At 44.3% G+C, this 14,930-nt stretch overlaps 1 protein-coding gene across 2 annotated transcripts in view; it reads left to right on the forward strand.

Annotated features, from left to right (window-relative positions):
• The first annotated feature begins 247 nt into the window (after window positions 1-247).
• The window catches only part of LOC138516983 (uncharacterized), a 78,421-nt gene continuing 63,738 nt past the window's right edge, over window positions 248-14,930 (forward strand). The window contains exon 1 of one of the 2 annotated variants that reach the window (XM_069632472.1): window positions 248-397. The gene's annotated coding sequence lies outside the window, so the exon portion shown is untranslated. The remainder of the gene's footprint in view (window positions 398-14,930) is intronic. The other variant, XM_069632473.1, reaches the window with a different exon arrangement.

Consider the following 14,930-nt stretch of genomic DNA (forward strand, 5'->3'; position numbering starts at 1 on the left):
AATCTAGCAAGTCGGGGGCCAAACCCCAGAGTTACCACAGTTACCCCCAAGTTTAGGATTCACCAGGACCCTGACTCCCCTGCTCACAATCCTCGGTATTTAAAGGCATCTTTAAATCAGGGGTTTCTGAATAGTTTTGAGGTTGGCCGCAGAACAGACACCTCCCCCCGTCACCGCCCCCTCCCCACCCCCTGGGGGAAGTGATTTGCATACTGCAGACAGGTGTGTGCTGCTTCCTTGAGTGCACACAGACGCGCACTCTGCATCCAGGGAGACACTGTCTACGGAACCAGGACTCAAGGCGCTTTACCAAACCCCGAGGGCTTGATTACTGACGGGGGTCCAAAGCCGGGCCCGGCCTCGGGGGTCAAACCTACTTGCAACCAGCGGTGAAACCGTGAGCGTTTTTTCAATTCCGCGCTTCCGTTGGGGAGATAGCTGAATGGGTTAGGTGCAGCATGCTGTGTGGTGAACTGCGGGTGATCCGTTTTAGGCTGAGGACGTCGCTACGGATGAAATGACACATTGTGGCCAGCAATATTTAAGTGGGAGGGGGCAATTGAGCTTATGGTGTCTCCTGCGTCTGGGCTATAACTTTGTTTTGGTCAAAGCGGGATAAAGTAGCGCCTACATGCATCGCATGAGCAGTCGAAACCACTAGGCGCTGTGTAACCATGTAGGCAAGAGAAGACGCTCGCCCTCATGGAACACGAATCTGTGGGTGCTATGACTCTCGATAAACATAGCAGAGTCGTATACTGACTGAGATGCGGGTGGGGGAGGGGGGCAGTGTGATTATAACAGTTCAGCGTGCAGGAGTTTCAGGGGTTAATTTCTGCTTCAGAAAGCCGAGGCGTGCCCCGAGTTTTCTGTCCCCAACTGGTGCACTTGGGGAGTCCAACGTCCAGTGGAACTGCCCATGGTGCCTTCTGTTCCGCTCATGGCTGTGAGCTGTCAGACATCTCTCCTGGGGAGTCTGAAATGAGCGTCCGGCCCCAGCACGTGCCTCGGTGGGGTGTTGTAAGCCCGCTGTGCGGCTCTGGGAGACGGCCACAGAAGCACCTGTAATAAACTAGTACAGACGTTTGCTTTCCAGTGCTCCAGTGCAATAACCCATTTACTGCTTCTGGCATCCCAGCGCCATGAAGGCTTTGCGCTTCTAACTATGGCCCGATTGTGGTGAAGGTGTGTCTGTCCTAAAATGTAGCATGCTCCTCTTTACTGACATGGCACGTGGGGGTGGCCTATAGGGCATGACCTGTTCATCCCCTGCAGCTGTTATTGGGGTCGTCTCTGTGACCCGAGGTTGAACTTTGCACCTGCACTTTTATTGAGCCTGAAGGTGAGGGCTCCCATTAGCCCTGCACGAGAGCAAATGCAGTCAACAGAGGAAGTGCCAAACAAAAGGTCAAAAGTGCAAGTGACCAGACGGGAGGGTGGGGGGACGGGGTGTACCAATGAGGATACTGCAGACCATGCCAACATTGGGCCAGTGTAAGGAATCCACTGTAATCGGCTTTCAAAGGTGTTTAGACATATCCAGGTGGCCAATGACTGATTTTGCTCATGCATAAATGCAGCATCTGTCTGCCTAATTACCTCGGACTGTATATACTGTACATTACTTTACAAATGTATCATTGTCATTTCTATTTACTATGCCTTGTAACCTCTCTTTAAGCGCCCTTTTACTCCCGGGTCTGGAGCCCTTTATAAATAAAATAAACAAACAAACAAACCAATGGGAACCAGGACAGATCGATTGATTGATTGATATTTTATTTCTATCGCGCTCGTACACAAGTGTTTCAGGCATAAATAAGTGGAGGGAGCATTGCACCTAAAATCCATATTGCACCTTCCTTAAAACCTGCATTGCTCCTTCCGTGAAATCCACAATGCACCTTCCTTAAAACCTGCATTGCAACTTTCTTACATTCTGCATTGCACCTTCTGTGAAATCCACATTGCACCTTCCTTAAAACCTGCATTGCAACTTCCTTATGATCTGCATTGCACCTTCTGTGAAATCCACATGGCACCTTCCTCAAAACCTGCATTGCAACGTCCTTACGATCTGCATTGCACCTTCCGTGAAATCCAGATGGCACCTCCCTTAAAACCTGCATTGCAACTTTCTTACGATCTGCATTGCACCGTCTGTAAAATCCACATTGCACCTTCCGTGAAATCCACATTGCAACTTTCTTAAAACCTGCATTGCAGCTTCCTTACGATCTGCATTGCACCTTCTGTGAAATTCACATTGCACCTTCCTTAAAACCTGCATTGCAACTTCTTTACAATCTACATTGCACCTTCCGTGAAATCCACATTGCACCTTCTGTGAAATCCACGTTGATCCTTCCTTAAAACCTGCATTGCACCTTCCTTACAACCTGCATTGCAACTTCCTTACAATCTGCATTGCACCTTCCGTGAAATCCACATTGCACCTTCCTTAAAACCTGCATTGCAACTTCCTTACAATCTGCATTGCACCTAAAATCCACATTGCACCATCCTTTAAACCTGGCTCGCAACTTCCTTACAATCTGCATTGCACCTTCCGTGAAATCCACATTGCACCTTCCTTAAAACCTGCATTGCAACTTCCTTACAATCGGCATTGCACCTAAAATCCACATTGCAACATCCTTTAAACCTGGCTCGCAACTTCCTTACAATCTGCATTGCACCTTCTGTGAAATCCACATTCACCTTCCTTAAATTCTGCATTGCAACGTTATTAAAATCCGCATTGCACATGGAAAAAAATCTGCATGACACGTGCACTTCCTTAAAGTTTGTGTTGCACTTTCCATAAATATAAATGCGGCATTGCATCTTCCTGAAAATGTCCAACCCACCATTTGAGCAACTTATGTATAGGAATAAAATACATATGACCCCACAAGTGAATTTTCCTTGCCCATTTTCCTTGCCCTGTCATGCAAATATATATATTCTTTATTATATAAATATTGACATATCTTAAAGTAAAGTTGGCAGTGCTGAGACTGCTCAAAGCACTGTACAAGACAAGGTATTAGAGAGGGCCCAATCATAGCTCAGGCTTGAACTGGCCCTCCTCGTACAGACACTGTTCCAGTCCCGATAACCAGCACTGATTAAATCTCTGATCTACTGACTGGCTGGAAAATTATTCCACCGCAAATAACTCCAATATAGAAAATAAAGTGTCCCCTGTTAACAAAAATGCATAATAAATCTTCACACAATTTTCAAAAATAAATTAAAACATTCTGATGTGCAAACATTACAAAATGATTGACAGAACTTTATCAAAGGATAGAGTTTCATGACTTTCACCTCCAAAGAAGTGGGTATTTTCTAACCTGATCCATTTTTTCTGCGTATGGTGTCTCGCCTCTGACTTTGCTCCGACTGCCCATTATTCCTTTGTAATGGTCCTCTCCCCCCCCTCATTGGATCTGTGTTGCATTGCTTGACTATTTAAGAAGGAAATCATCCAGCCCCAGTATCTTATTTGTTGACGCCAACATTGTTGATGGCAATGCCTTGTACAATTTCATGTATATGGGGTCTTGGCATGACTTCCCCCAGCAGATTGGGGTTTTCTCCCAGTGCTGCCGCTACCTCTCGCTTTCTAGATCTGCTTTGTCTTCAGTACCTGGCTTCTAGAAAATTCTTTCTGAAACTCTAGCTCCATGAGGTTGTTGAACAGTCTAAAGGGTGTAGTTTAGGGGCAGGGGGATTAAACACCATAACAATAATCCTCTTATGATTAAGAAAAAGTTAATATTACACGCAATATCACAATGTACACCAGTCTGTATTTTCTTGTCAAAAGCTTCTTAAATAAAGTGATGGGAAATCACAGAGATGATTTCGGGAACACCCCTGACCCTTATATTATCCTTCCGAGGTCTATTTTCTAGGTCTTCAAGAATACGATGACCTGCAATTTCATTCACAACACGCGCAGCTTTTCTTGTGCAGATATTGGATCCCCTGAAAGGGTGTTAAACCCATGACTTGCAAGCCTTCCATGGTCTGAGTGTGCCGCTATCTCATTTGGCTATGTAACTTTGCCACCTGTGATACTTCCTCCCATAGGGCAGATGGATGCTGATTGTTTTCACAGATGCATGCTGGGTCTACGCGGTGTTGCTTTTGTTTAGTAGAGCAGAGTTATCTCAAACCTGAGTCTCAAAAGCAGCCTTTGCTTGTCCACTGAAGATTGGAAGCCTAAGCAATTGGGTAACATTGTATGAGTTGTTTTCTTTATGCTTGAAAACCTTTTGAGAAGTGTCCAGGGTCAGTGGAACACAATGGTACATCCTCTGTCAATGTATTAAGACGTAACTCTGTTAAATGCCCTACATTTACGTTCATAACCGTGATCATGATAGCATGCTTGTTACATGTAGAGCTCAAGTTCTGCGATATCAATAAGCCATAAGAACAGATATTTCTTTCGTTGTCCTCCGTCAATATCACTTTTTGACTGTATGGTCTCAGAAAGATGAATGGGGGGATTACGCCCTCTGGTGATGCACACCTGTAATTTAATTCAGTTTCATATAACAATCGAGGTTTCGATACAAGGCATTCTCATCTGCAACCCTCCAATGCCCAATCAAAGGCAATATATTGGGGATGTCGCTGGAGGGCCAGAGCGATGACAAATCAAGCGGAACTGAAAATATGTTGTTCTCTTTCTGTTGCCCCTCCAATACTGCACAATGAAACCAGCCACAGCTGATGGTTTTACATAGCAAACCCCTGTGATCTGGCAGATCAAGAATTTCTTTGGGTTTCCCTAGCAAAACTGTGCAATGATCCAGCCACAGCTGTTGGTTTTACGTAGCAAACATCTGTGATCTTGCAGATTAAGTATTTCTTTGGGTTGCCCCTGCAATAGTGTGCAATGAACCAGCCACAGCTGATTGATGGTTTTACCTAGCAACTCCCTGTGATTTGGCAGATTAAGTATTTCTTTGGGTTGCCCCTGCAATACTGTGGAATGCACCAGCCACAGCTGATGGTTTTACCTAGCAACTCCCTGTGATTTGGCAGATTAAGAATTTCTTTGGGTGGCCCCTGCAATACTGTGCAATGAACGAGCCACTGCTGATGGGTTTACCTAGCAACTCCCTGTGATTTGGCAGATTAAGTATTTCTTTGGTATTTCCCTTGCAATAGTGTGCAATGAACCAGCCACAGCTGATGGTTTTATCTAGCAACTCCCTGTGATTTGGCAGATTAAGTATTTCTTTGGTATTGCCCCTGCAATAGTGTGCAATGAACCAGCCACAGCTGATGGTTTTACCTAGCAAACTCCTGTGATCTGGCAGATTAAGTATTTCTTTGGGTTGCCTCCGCAATCGTGTGCAATAAACCAGCCACTGCTGATGGTTTTATCTAGCAAACCCCTGTGATCTGGCAGATGAAGTATTTCTCTGGGTTGCACCTGCAATAGTGTGCAATGAACCAGCCACAGCCGATGGTTTTATCTAGCAAATCCCTGTGATATGGCAGATTAAGAAAGTCTTTGGGTTGCCCCTGCAATAGTTTGCAATGAACCAGCCACAGCTGTTTGTTTTACCCAGCAAATCCCTGTGATCTGGCAGATTAAGTATTTCTCTGGGTTGCCCCTGCAATACTGTGCAATGAACCAGCCACAGCTGATGGTTTTATCTAGCAAATCCCTGTGATCTGGCAGATTAAATATTTCTTTGGGTTGCACCTGCAATACTGTGCAATGAACCAGCCACAGCTGATGGTTTTATCTAGCAAATCCCTGTGATCTGGCAGATTAAATATTTCTTTGGGTTGTACCTGCAATACTGTGCAATGAACCAGCCACAGCTGATGGTTTTATCTAGCAAATCCCTGTGATCTGGCAGATTAAGAATTTATTTGGGTTGCCCCTGCAATACTGTGCAATGAACCAGCCACAGTTGATTGTTTTACGTAGCAAACCCCTGTAATCTGGCAGATTAAGCATTTCTTTGGGTTGCCCCTGCAATAGTATGCAATGAACCAGCCACAGCTGATGGTTTTACCTAGCAAACCCCTATGATCTGGCAGATTAAGTATTTCTTTGGGTTGCCCTGCAATAGTGTGCAATGAACCAGCCACAGCTGATTGTTTTATCTAACAAATCCCTGTGATCTGGCAGATTAAATATGTCTTTGTGTTGCCCTTGCAATACTGTCAATGAACCAGCCATAGCTGACTGTCTTACCTAGCAAACGCCTGTGATATGGCAGATTAAATATTTCTTTCGGTCTCCCCTGCAATACTGTGCAATGAACCAGCCACAGCTGATAGTTTTAGCTAGCAACCCCTCTGATTTGGCAGATTAAGTATTTCTGTGGGTTGCCCCTGCAATACTGTGCAATTAACCAGCCACATCTGAGGAATTTACCTTTCAAACCCCTGTGATCTGGCAGATTAAGTATTTCTGTGGGTTGCCCCTGCAATACTGTGCAATGAACCAGCCACATCTGAGGAATTTACCTTTCAAACTTCTGTGATCTGGCAGATTAAGTATTTCTTTGGGTTGCCTCTGCAATAGTGTGCAATGAGACAGCCACAGCTGATTGTTTTATCTAGCAAATCCCTGTGATCTGGCAGATTATATATTTCTTTGGGTCTCCCCTGCAATACTGTGCAATGAACCAGCCACAGCTGATGGTTTTACCTAGCAAACCCCTGTGATCTGGCAGATTAAGTATTTCTTTGGGTTGCCTCGGCAATACTGTGCAATGAACCAGCCAGAGCTGATAGTTTTAGCTAGCAACCCCTCTGATTTGGCAGATTAAGTATTTCTGTGGGTTGCCCCTGCAATACTGTGCAATGAACCAGCCACAGCTGATGGTTTTATCTAGCAAACCCCTGTGATCTGGCAGATTAAATATTTCTTTCAGTCTCCCCTGCAATACTGTGCAATGAACCAGACACAGCTGATAGTTTTAGCTAGCAACCCCTCTGATTTGGCAGATTAAGTAAGTCTTTGGGTTGACCCTGCAATACTGTGGAATGAACCAGCCACATCCGATGAATTTACCTAGTAAACCCCTGTGAACTGGCAGATTAAGTATTTCTTTGGGTTGCCTCTGCAATAGTGTGCAATGAGACAGCCACAGCGGATTGTTTTATCTAGCAAATCCTGTGATTTGGCAGATGAAATATTTATTTGGTTTGCCCCTGCAATAGTGTGCAATGAACCAGCCACATCTGATTGTCTTACCTAGCAAACCCCTGTGATCTGGCAGATTAAATATTTCTTTTAGTCTCCCCTGCAATACTGTGCAATGAATCAGCTACAGCTGATTGTTTTATCTAGCAAATCCCTGTGATCTGGCAGATTATATATTTCTTTGGGTCTCCCCTGCAATACTGTGCAATGAACCAGCCACAGCTGATGGTTTTACCTAGCAAACCCCTGTGATCTGGCAGATTAAGTATTTCTTTGGGTTGCCTCAGCAATACTGTGCAATGAACCAGCCAGAGCTGATAGTTTTAGCTAGCAACCCCTCTGATTTGGCAGATTAAGTATTTCTGTGGGTTGCCCCTGCAATACTGTGCAATGAACTAGCCACAGCTGATTGTTTTATCTAGCAAATCCCTGTGATCTGGCAGATTATATATTTCTTTGGGTCTCCCCTGCAATACTGTGCAATGAACCAGCCACAGCTGATGGTGTTACCTAGCAAACCCCTGTGATCTGGCAGATTAAATATTTCTTTGGGCTGCCTCGGCAATACTGTGCAATGAACCAGCCAGAGCTGATGGTGGTGGTTTTAACTAGCAAACCCCTGTGATCTGGCAGATTAAGTATTTCTCTGGGTTGCCCCTGCAATAGTGTGCAATGAACCAGCCAGAGCTGATGGTTTTGCTAGCAAACGTCTGTGATCTGCCAGATGAAGTATTTCTTTGGATTGCCCCTGTAATATTCCGCAATGAACAAGCCACAGCTGATGGGTTTATCTAGCAAATCCCTGTGATCTGGCAGATTAAATATTTCTTTGGGTTGTACCTGCAATACTGTGCAATGAACCAGCCACAGCTGATGGTTTTATCTAGCAGATCCCTGTGATCTGGCAGATTAAGAATTTCTTTGGGTTGCCCCTGCAATACTGTGCAATGAACCAGCCACAGTTGATTGTCTTACGTAGCAAACCCCTGTGATCTGGCAGATTAAGCATTTCTTTGGGTTGCCTCTGCAATAGTGTGCAATGAACCAGCCACATCTGATTGTCTTACCTAGCAAACCCCTGTGATCTGGCAGATTAAATATTTCTTTCAGTCTCCCCTGCAATACTGTGCAATGAATCAGCTACAGCTGATTGTTTTATCTAGCAAATCCCTGTGATCTGGCAGATTATATATTTCTTTGGGTCTCCCCTGCAATACTGTGCAATGAACCAGCCACAGCTGATGGTTTTACCTAGCAAACCCCTGTGATCTGGCAGATTAAGGATTTCTTTGGGTTGCCTCGGTTATACTGTGCAATGAACCAGCCAGAGCTGATAGTGTTAGCTAGCAACCCCTCTGATTTGGCAGATTAAGTATTTCTGTGGGTTGCCCCTGCAATACTGTGCAATGAACCAGCCACAGCTGATTGGTTTATCTAGCAAATCCCTGTGATCTGGCAGATTATATATTTCTTTGGGTCTCCCCTGCAATACTGTGCAATGAACCAGCCACAGCTGATGGTGGTGGTTTTAACTAGCAAACCCCTGTGATCTGGCAGATTAAGTATTTCTCTGGGTTGCCCCTGCAATACTGTGCAATGAACCAGCCACAGCTGATGGTTTTATCTAGCAAATCCCTGTGATCTGGCAGATTAAATATTTCTTTGGGTTGCACCTGCAATACTGTGCAATGAACCAGCCACAGCTGATGGTTTTATCTAGCAAATCCCTGTGATCTGGCAGATTAAATATTTCTTTGGGTTGTACCTGCAATACTGTGCAATGAACCAGCCACAGCTGATGGTTTTATCTAGCAAATCCCTGTGATATGGCAGATTAAGAATTTATTTGGGTTGCCCCTGCAATACTGTGCAATGAACCAGCCACAGTTGATTGTTTTACGTAGCAGACCCCTGTAATCTGGCAGATTAAGCATTTCTTTGGGTTGCCCCTGCAATAGTATGCAATGAACCAGCCACAGCTGATGGTTTTACCTAGCAAACCCCTATGATCTGGCAGATTAAGTATTTCTTTGGGTTGCCCTGAAATAGTGTGCAATGAACCAGCCACAGCTGATTGTTTTATCTAACAAATCCCTGTGATCTGGCAGATTAAATATGTTTTTGTGTTGCCCTTGCAATACTGTCAATGAACCAGCCATAGCTGACTGTCTTACCTAGCAAACGCCTGTGATATGGCAGATTAAATATTTCTTTCGGTCTCCCCTGCAATACTGTGCAATGAACCAGCCACAGCTGATAGTTTTAGCTAGCAACCCCTCTGATTTGGCAGATTAAGTATTTCTGTGGGCTTCCCCTGCAATACTGTGCAATTAAACAGCCACATCTGAGGAATTTACCTTTCAAACCCCTGTGATCTGGCAGATTAAGTATTTCTGTGGGTTGCCCCTGCAATACTGTGCAATGAACCAGCCACATCTGAGGAATTTACCTTTCAAACTTCTGTGATCTGGCAGATTAAGTATTCCTTTGGGTTGCCTCTGCAATAGTGTGCAATTAGACAGCCACAGCTGATTGTTTTATCTAGCAAATCCCTGTTATCTGGCAGATTAAGTATTTCTTTGGTATTGCCCCTGCAATAGTGTGCAATGAACCAGCCACAGCTGATGGTTTTACCTAGCAAACTCCTGTGATCTGGCAGATTAAGTATTTCTTTGGGTTGCCTCCGCAATCGTGTGCAATAAACCAGCCACTGCTGATGGTTTTATCTAGCAAATCCCTGTTATCTGGCAGATTAAGTATTTCTTTGGGTTTCCTCTGCAATAGTGTGCAATGAACCAGACACAGCAGATTGTTTTACCTAGCAAACCCCTGTGATCTGGCAGATGAAGTATTTCTCTGGGTTGCACCTGCAATAGTGTGCAATGAACCAGCCACAGCCGATGGTTTTATCTAGCAAATCCCTGTGATCTGGCAGATTAAGAATGTCTTTGGGTTGCCCCTGCAATAGTTTGCAATGAACCAGCCACAGCTGTTTGTTTTACCCAGCAAATCCCTGTGATCTGGCAGATTAAGTATTTCTCTGGGTTGCCCTGCAATACTGTGCAATGAACCAGCCACAGCTGATGGTTTTATCTAGCAAATCCCTGTGATCTGGCAGATTAAATATTTCTTTGGGTTGCACCTGCAATACTGTGCAATGAACCAGCCACAGCTGATGGTTTTATCTAGCAAATCCCTGTGATCTGGCAGATTAAATATTTCTTTGGGTTATACCTGCAATACTGTGCAATGAACCAGCCACAGCTGATGGTTTTATCTAGCAAATCCCTGTGATCTGGCAGATTAAGAATTTATTTGGGTTGCCCCTGCAATACTGTGCAATGAACCAGCCACAGTTGATTGTTTTACGTAGCAAACCCCTGTAATCTGGCAGATTAAGCATTTCTTTGGGTTGCCCCTGCAATAGTATGCAATGAACCAGCCACAGCTGATGGTTTCACCTAGCAAACCCCTATGATCTGGCAGATTAAGTATTTCTTTGGGTTGCCCTGCAATAGTGTGCAATGAACCAGCCACAGCTGATTGTTTTATCTAACAAATCCCTGTGATCTGGCAGATTAAATATGTCTTTGTGTTGCCCTTGCAATACTGTCAATGAACCAGCCATAGCTGACTGTCTTACCTAGCAAACGCCTGTGATATGGCAGATTAAATATTTCTTTCGGTCTCCCCTGCAATACTGTGCAATGAACCAGCCACAGCTGATAGTTTTAGCTAGCAACCCCTCTGATTTGGCAGATTAAGTATTTCTGTGGGTTGCCCCTGCAATACTGTGCAATTAACCAGCCACATCTGAGGAATTTACCTTTCAAACCCCTGTGATCTGGCAGATTAAGTATTTCTGTGGGTTGCCCCTGCAATACTGTGCAATGAACCAGCCACATCTGAGGAATTTACCTTTCAAACTTCTGTGATCTGGCAGATTAAGTATTTCTTTGGGTTGCCTCTGCAATAGTGTGCAATGAGACAGCCACAGCTGATTGTTTTATCTAGCAAATCCCTGTGATCTGGCAGATTATATATTTCTTTGGGTCTCCCCTGCAATACTGTGCAATGAACCAGCCACAGCTGATGGTTTTACCTAGCAAACCCCTGTGATCTGGCAGATTAAGTATTTCTTTGGGTTGCCTCGGCAATACTGTGCAATGAACCAGCCACAGCTGATGGTTTTATCTAGCAAACCCCTGTGATCTGGCAGATTAAATATTTCTTTCAGTCTCCCCTGCAATACTGTGCAATGAACCAGACACAGCTGATAGTTTTAGCTAGCAACCCCTCTGATTTGGCAGATTAAGTAAGTCTTTGGGTTGACCCTGCAATACTGTGGAATGAACCAGCCACATCCGATGAATTTACCTAGTAAACTCCTGTGAACTGGCAGATTAAGTATTTCTTTGGGTTGCCTCTGCAATAGTGTGCAATGAGACAGCCACAGCTTATTGTTTTATCTAGCAAATCCTGTGATTTGGCAGATGAAATATTTATTTGGTTTGCCCCTGCAATAGTGTGCAATGAACCAGCCACATCTGATTGTCTTACCTAGCAAACCCCTGTGATCTGGCAGATTAAATATTTCTTTTAGTCTCCCCTGCAATACTGTGCAATGAACCAGCCACAGCTGATGGTTTTACCTAGCAAACCCCTGTGATCTGGCAGATTAAGTATTTCTTTGGGTTGCCTCAGCAATACTGTGCAATGAACCAGCCAGAGCTGATAGTTTTAGCTAGCAACCCCTCTGATTTGGCAGATTAAGTATTTCTGTGGGTTGCCCCTGCAATACTGTGCAATGAACCAGCCACAGCTGATTGTTTTATCTAGCAAATCCCTGTGATCTGGCAGATTATATATTTCTTTGGGTCTCCCCTGCAATACTGTGCAATGAACCAGCCACAGCTGATGGTGTTACCTAGCAAACCCCTGTGATCTGGCAGATTAAATATTTCTTTGGGCTGCCTCGGCAATACTGTGCAATGAACCAGCCAGGGCTGATGGTGCTGGTTTTAACTAGCAAACCCCTGTGATCTGGCAGATTAAGTATTTCTCTGGGTTGCCCCTGCAATAGTGTGCAATGAACCAGCCAGAGCTGATGGTTTTGCTAGCAAACGTCTGTGATCTGCCAGATGAAGTATTTCTTTGGATTGCCCCTGTAATATTTCGCAATGAACAAGCCACAGCTGATGGGTTTATCTAGCAAATCCCTGTGATCTGGCAGATTAAATATTTCTTTGGGTTGTACCTGCAATACTGTGCAATGAACCAGCCACAGCTGATGGTTTTATCTAGCAGATCCCTGTGATCTGGCAGATTAAGAATTTCTTTGGGTTGCCCCTGCAATACTGTGCAATGAACCAGCCACAGCTGATTGTCTTACGTAGCAAACCCCTGTGATCTGGCAGATTAAGCATTTCTTTGGGTTGCCTCTGCAATAGTGTGCAATGAGACAGCCACAGTTGATTGTTTTATCTAGCAAATCCCTGTGATTTGGCAGATGAAATATTTATTTGGTTTGCCCCTGCAATAGTGTGCAATGAACCAGCCACATCTGATTGTCTTACCTAGCAAATCCCTGTGATCTGGCAGATTAAATATTTCTTTCAGTCTCCCCTGCAATACTGTCCAATGAATCAGCTACAGCTGATTGTTTTATCTAGCAAATCCCTGTGATCTGGCAGATTATATATTTCTTTGGGTCTCCCCTGCAATACTGTGTAATGAACCAGCCACAGCTGATGGTTTTACCTAGCAAACCCCTGTGATCTGGCAGATTAAGGATTTCTTTGGGTTGCCTCAGCAATACTGTGCAATGAACCAGCCAGAGCTGATAGTTTTAGCTAGCAACCCCTCTGATTTGGCAGATTAAGTATTTCTGTGGGTTGCCCCTGCAATACTGTGCAATGAACCAGCCACAGCTGATTGGTTTATCTAGCAAATCCCTGTGATCTGGCAGATTATATATTTCTTTGGGTCTCCCCTGCAATACTGTGCAATGAACCAGCCACAGCTGATGGTGGTGGTTTTAACTAGCAAACCCCTGTGATCTGGCAGATTAGGTATTTCTCTGGGTTGCCCCTGCAATACTGTGCAATGAACCAGCCACAGCTGATGGTTTTATCTAGCAAATCCCTGTGATCTGGCAGATTAAATATTTCTTTGGGTTGCACCTGCAATACTGTGTAATGAACCAGCCACAGCTGATGGTTTTATCTAGCAAATCCCTGTGATCTGGCAGATTAAATATTTCTTTGGGCTGTACCTGCAATACTGTGCAATGAACCAGCCACAGCTGATGGTTTTATCTAGCAAATCCCTGTGATCTGGCAGATTAAGAATTTATTTGGGTTGCCCCTGCAATACTGTGCAATGAACCAGCCACAGTTGATTGTTTTACGTAGCAGACCCCTGTAATCTGGCAGATTTAGCATTTCTTTGGGTTGCCCTTGCAATAGTATGCAATGAACCAGCCACAGCTGATGGTTTTACCTAGCAAACCCCTATGATCTGGCAGATTAAGTATTTCTTTGGGTTGCCCTGAAATAGTGTGCAATGAACCAGCCACAGCTGATTGTTTTATCTAACAAATCCCTGTGATCTGGCAGATTAAATATGTTTTTGTGTTGCCCTTGCAATACTGTCAATGAACCAGCCATAGATGACTGTCTTACCTAGCAAACGCCTGTGATATGGCAGATTAAATATTTCTTTCGGTCTCCCCTGCAATACTGTGCAATGAACCAGCCACAGCTGATAGTTTTAGCTAGCAACCCCTCTGATTTGGCAGATTAAGTATTTCTGTGGGTTGCCCCTGCAATACTGTGCAATTAACCAGCCACATCTGAGGAATTTACCTTTCAAACCCCTGTGATCTGGCAGATTAAGTATTTCTGTGGGTTGCCCCTGCAATACTGTGCAATGAACCAGCCACATCTGAGGAATTTACCTTTCAAACTTCTGTGATCTGGCAGATTAAGTATTCCTTTGGGTTGCCTCTGCAATAGTGTGCAATGAGACAGCCACAGCTGATTGTTTTATCTAGCAAATCCCTGTGATCTGGCAGATTATATATTTCTTTGGGTCTCCCCTGCAATACTGTGCAATGAACCAGCCACAGCGGATGGTTTTACCTAGCAAACCCCTGTGATCTGGCAGATTAAGTATTTCTTTGGGTTGCCTCGGCAATACTGTGCAATGAACCAGCCAGAGCTGATAGTTTTAGCTAGCAACCCCTCTGATTTGGCAGATTAAGTATTTCTGTGGGTTGCCCCTGCAATACTGTGCAATGAACCAGCCACAGCTGATGGTTTTATCTAGCAAACCCCTGTGATCTGGCAGATTAAATATTTCTTTCAGTCTCCCCTGCAATACTGTGCAATGAACCAGACACAGTTTATAGTTTTAGCTAGCAACCCCTCTGATTTGGCAGATTAAGTAAGTCTTTGGGTTGCCCCTGCAATACTGTGGAATGAACCAGCCACATCCGATGAATTTACGTAGTAAACCCCTGTGAGCTGGCAGATTAAGTATTTCTTTGGGTTGCCTCTGCAATAGTGTGCAATGAGACAGCCACAGCTGATTGTATTATCTAGCAAATCCCTGTGATTTGGCAGATGAAATATTTGTTTGGTTTGCCCCTGCAATAGTGTGCAATGAACCAGCCACATCTGATTGTCTTACCTAGCAAACCCCTGTGATCTGGCAGATTAAATATTTCTTTCAGTCT

The sequence above is a fragment of the Ambystoma mexicanum genome, chromosome 6q (genome assembly GCF_040938575.1).
Source record: "Ambystoma mexicanum isolate Mex_15411 chromosome 6q, UKY_AmexF1_1, whole genome shotgun sequence".
Classification (NCBI taxonomy): Eukaryota; Metazoa; Chordata; class Amphibia; order Caudata; family Ambystomatidae; genus Ambystoma; species Ambystoma mexicanum.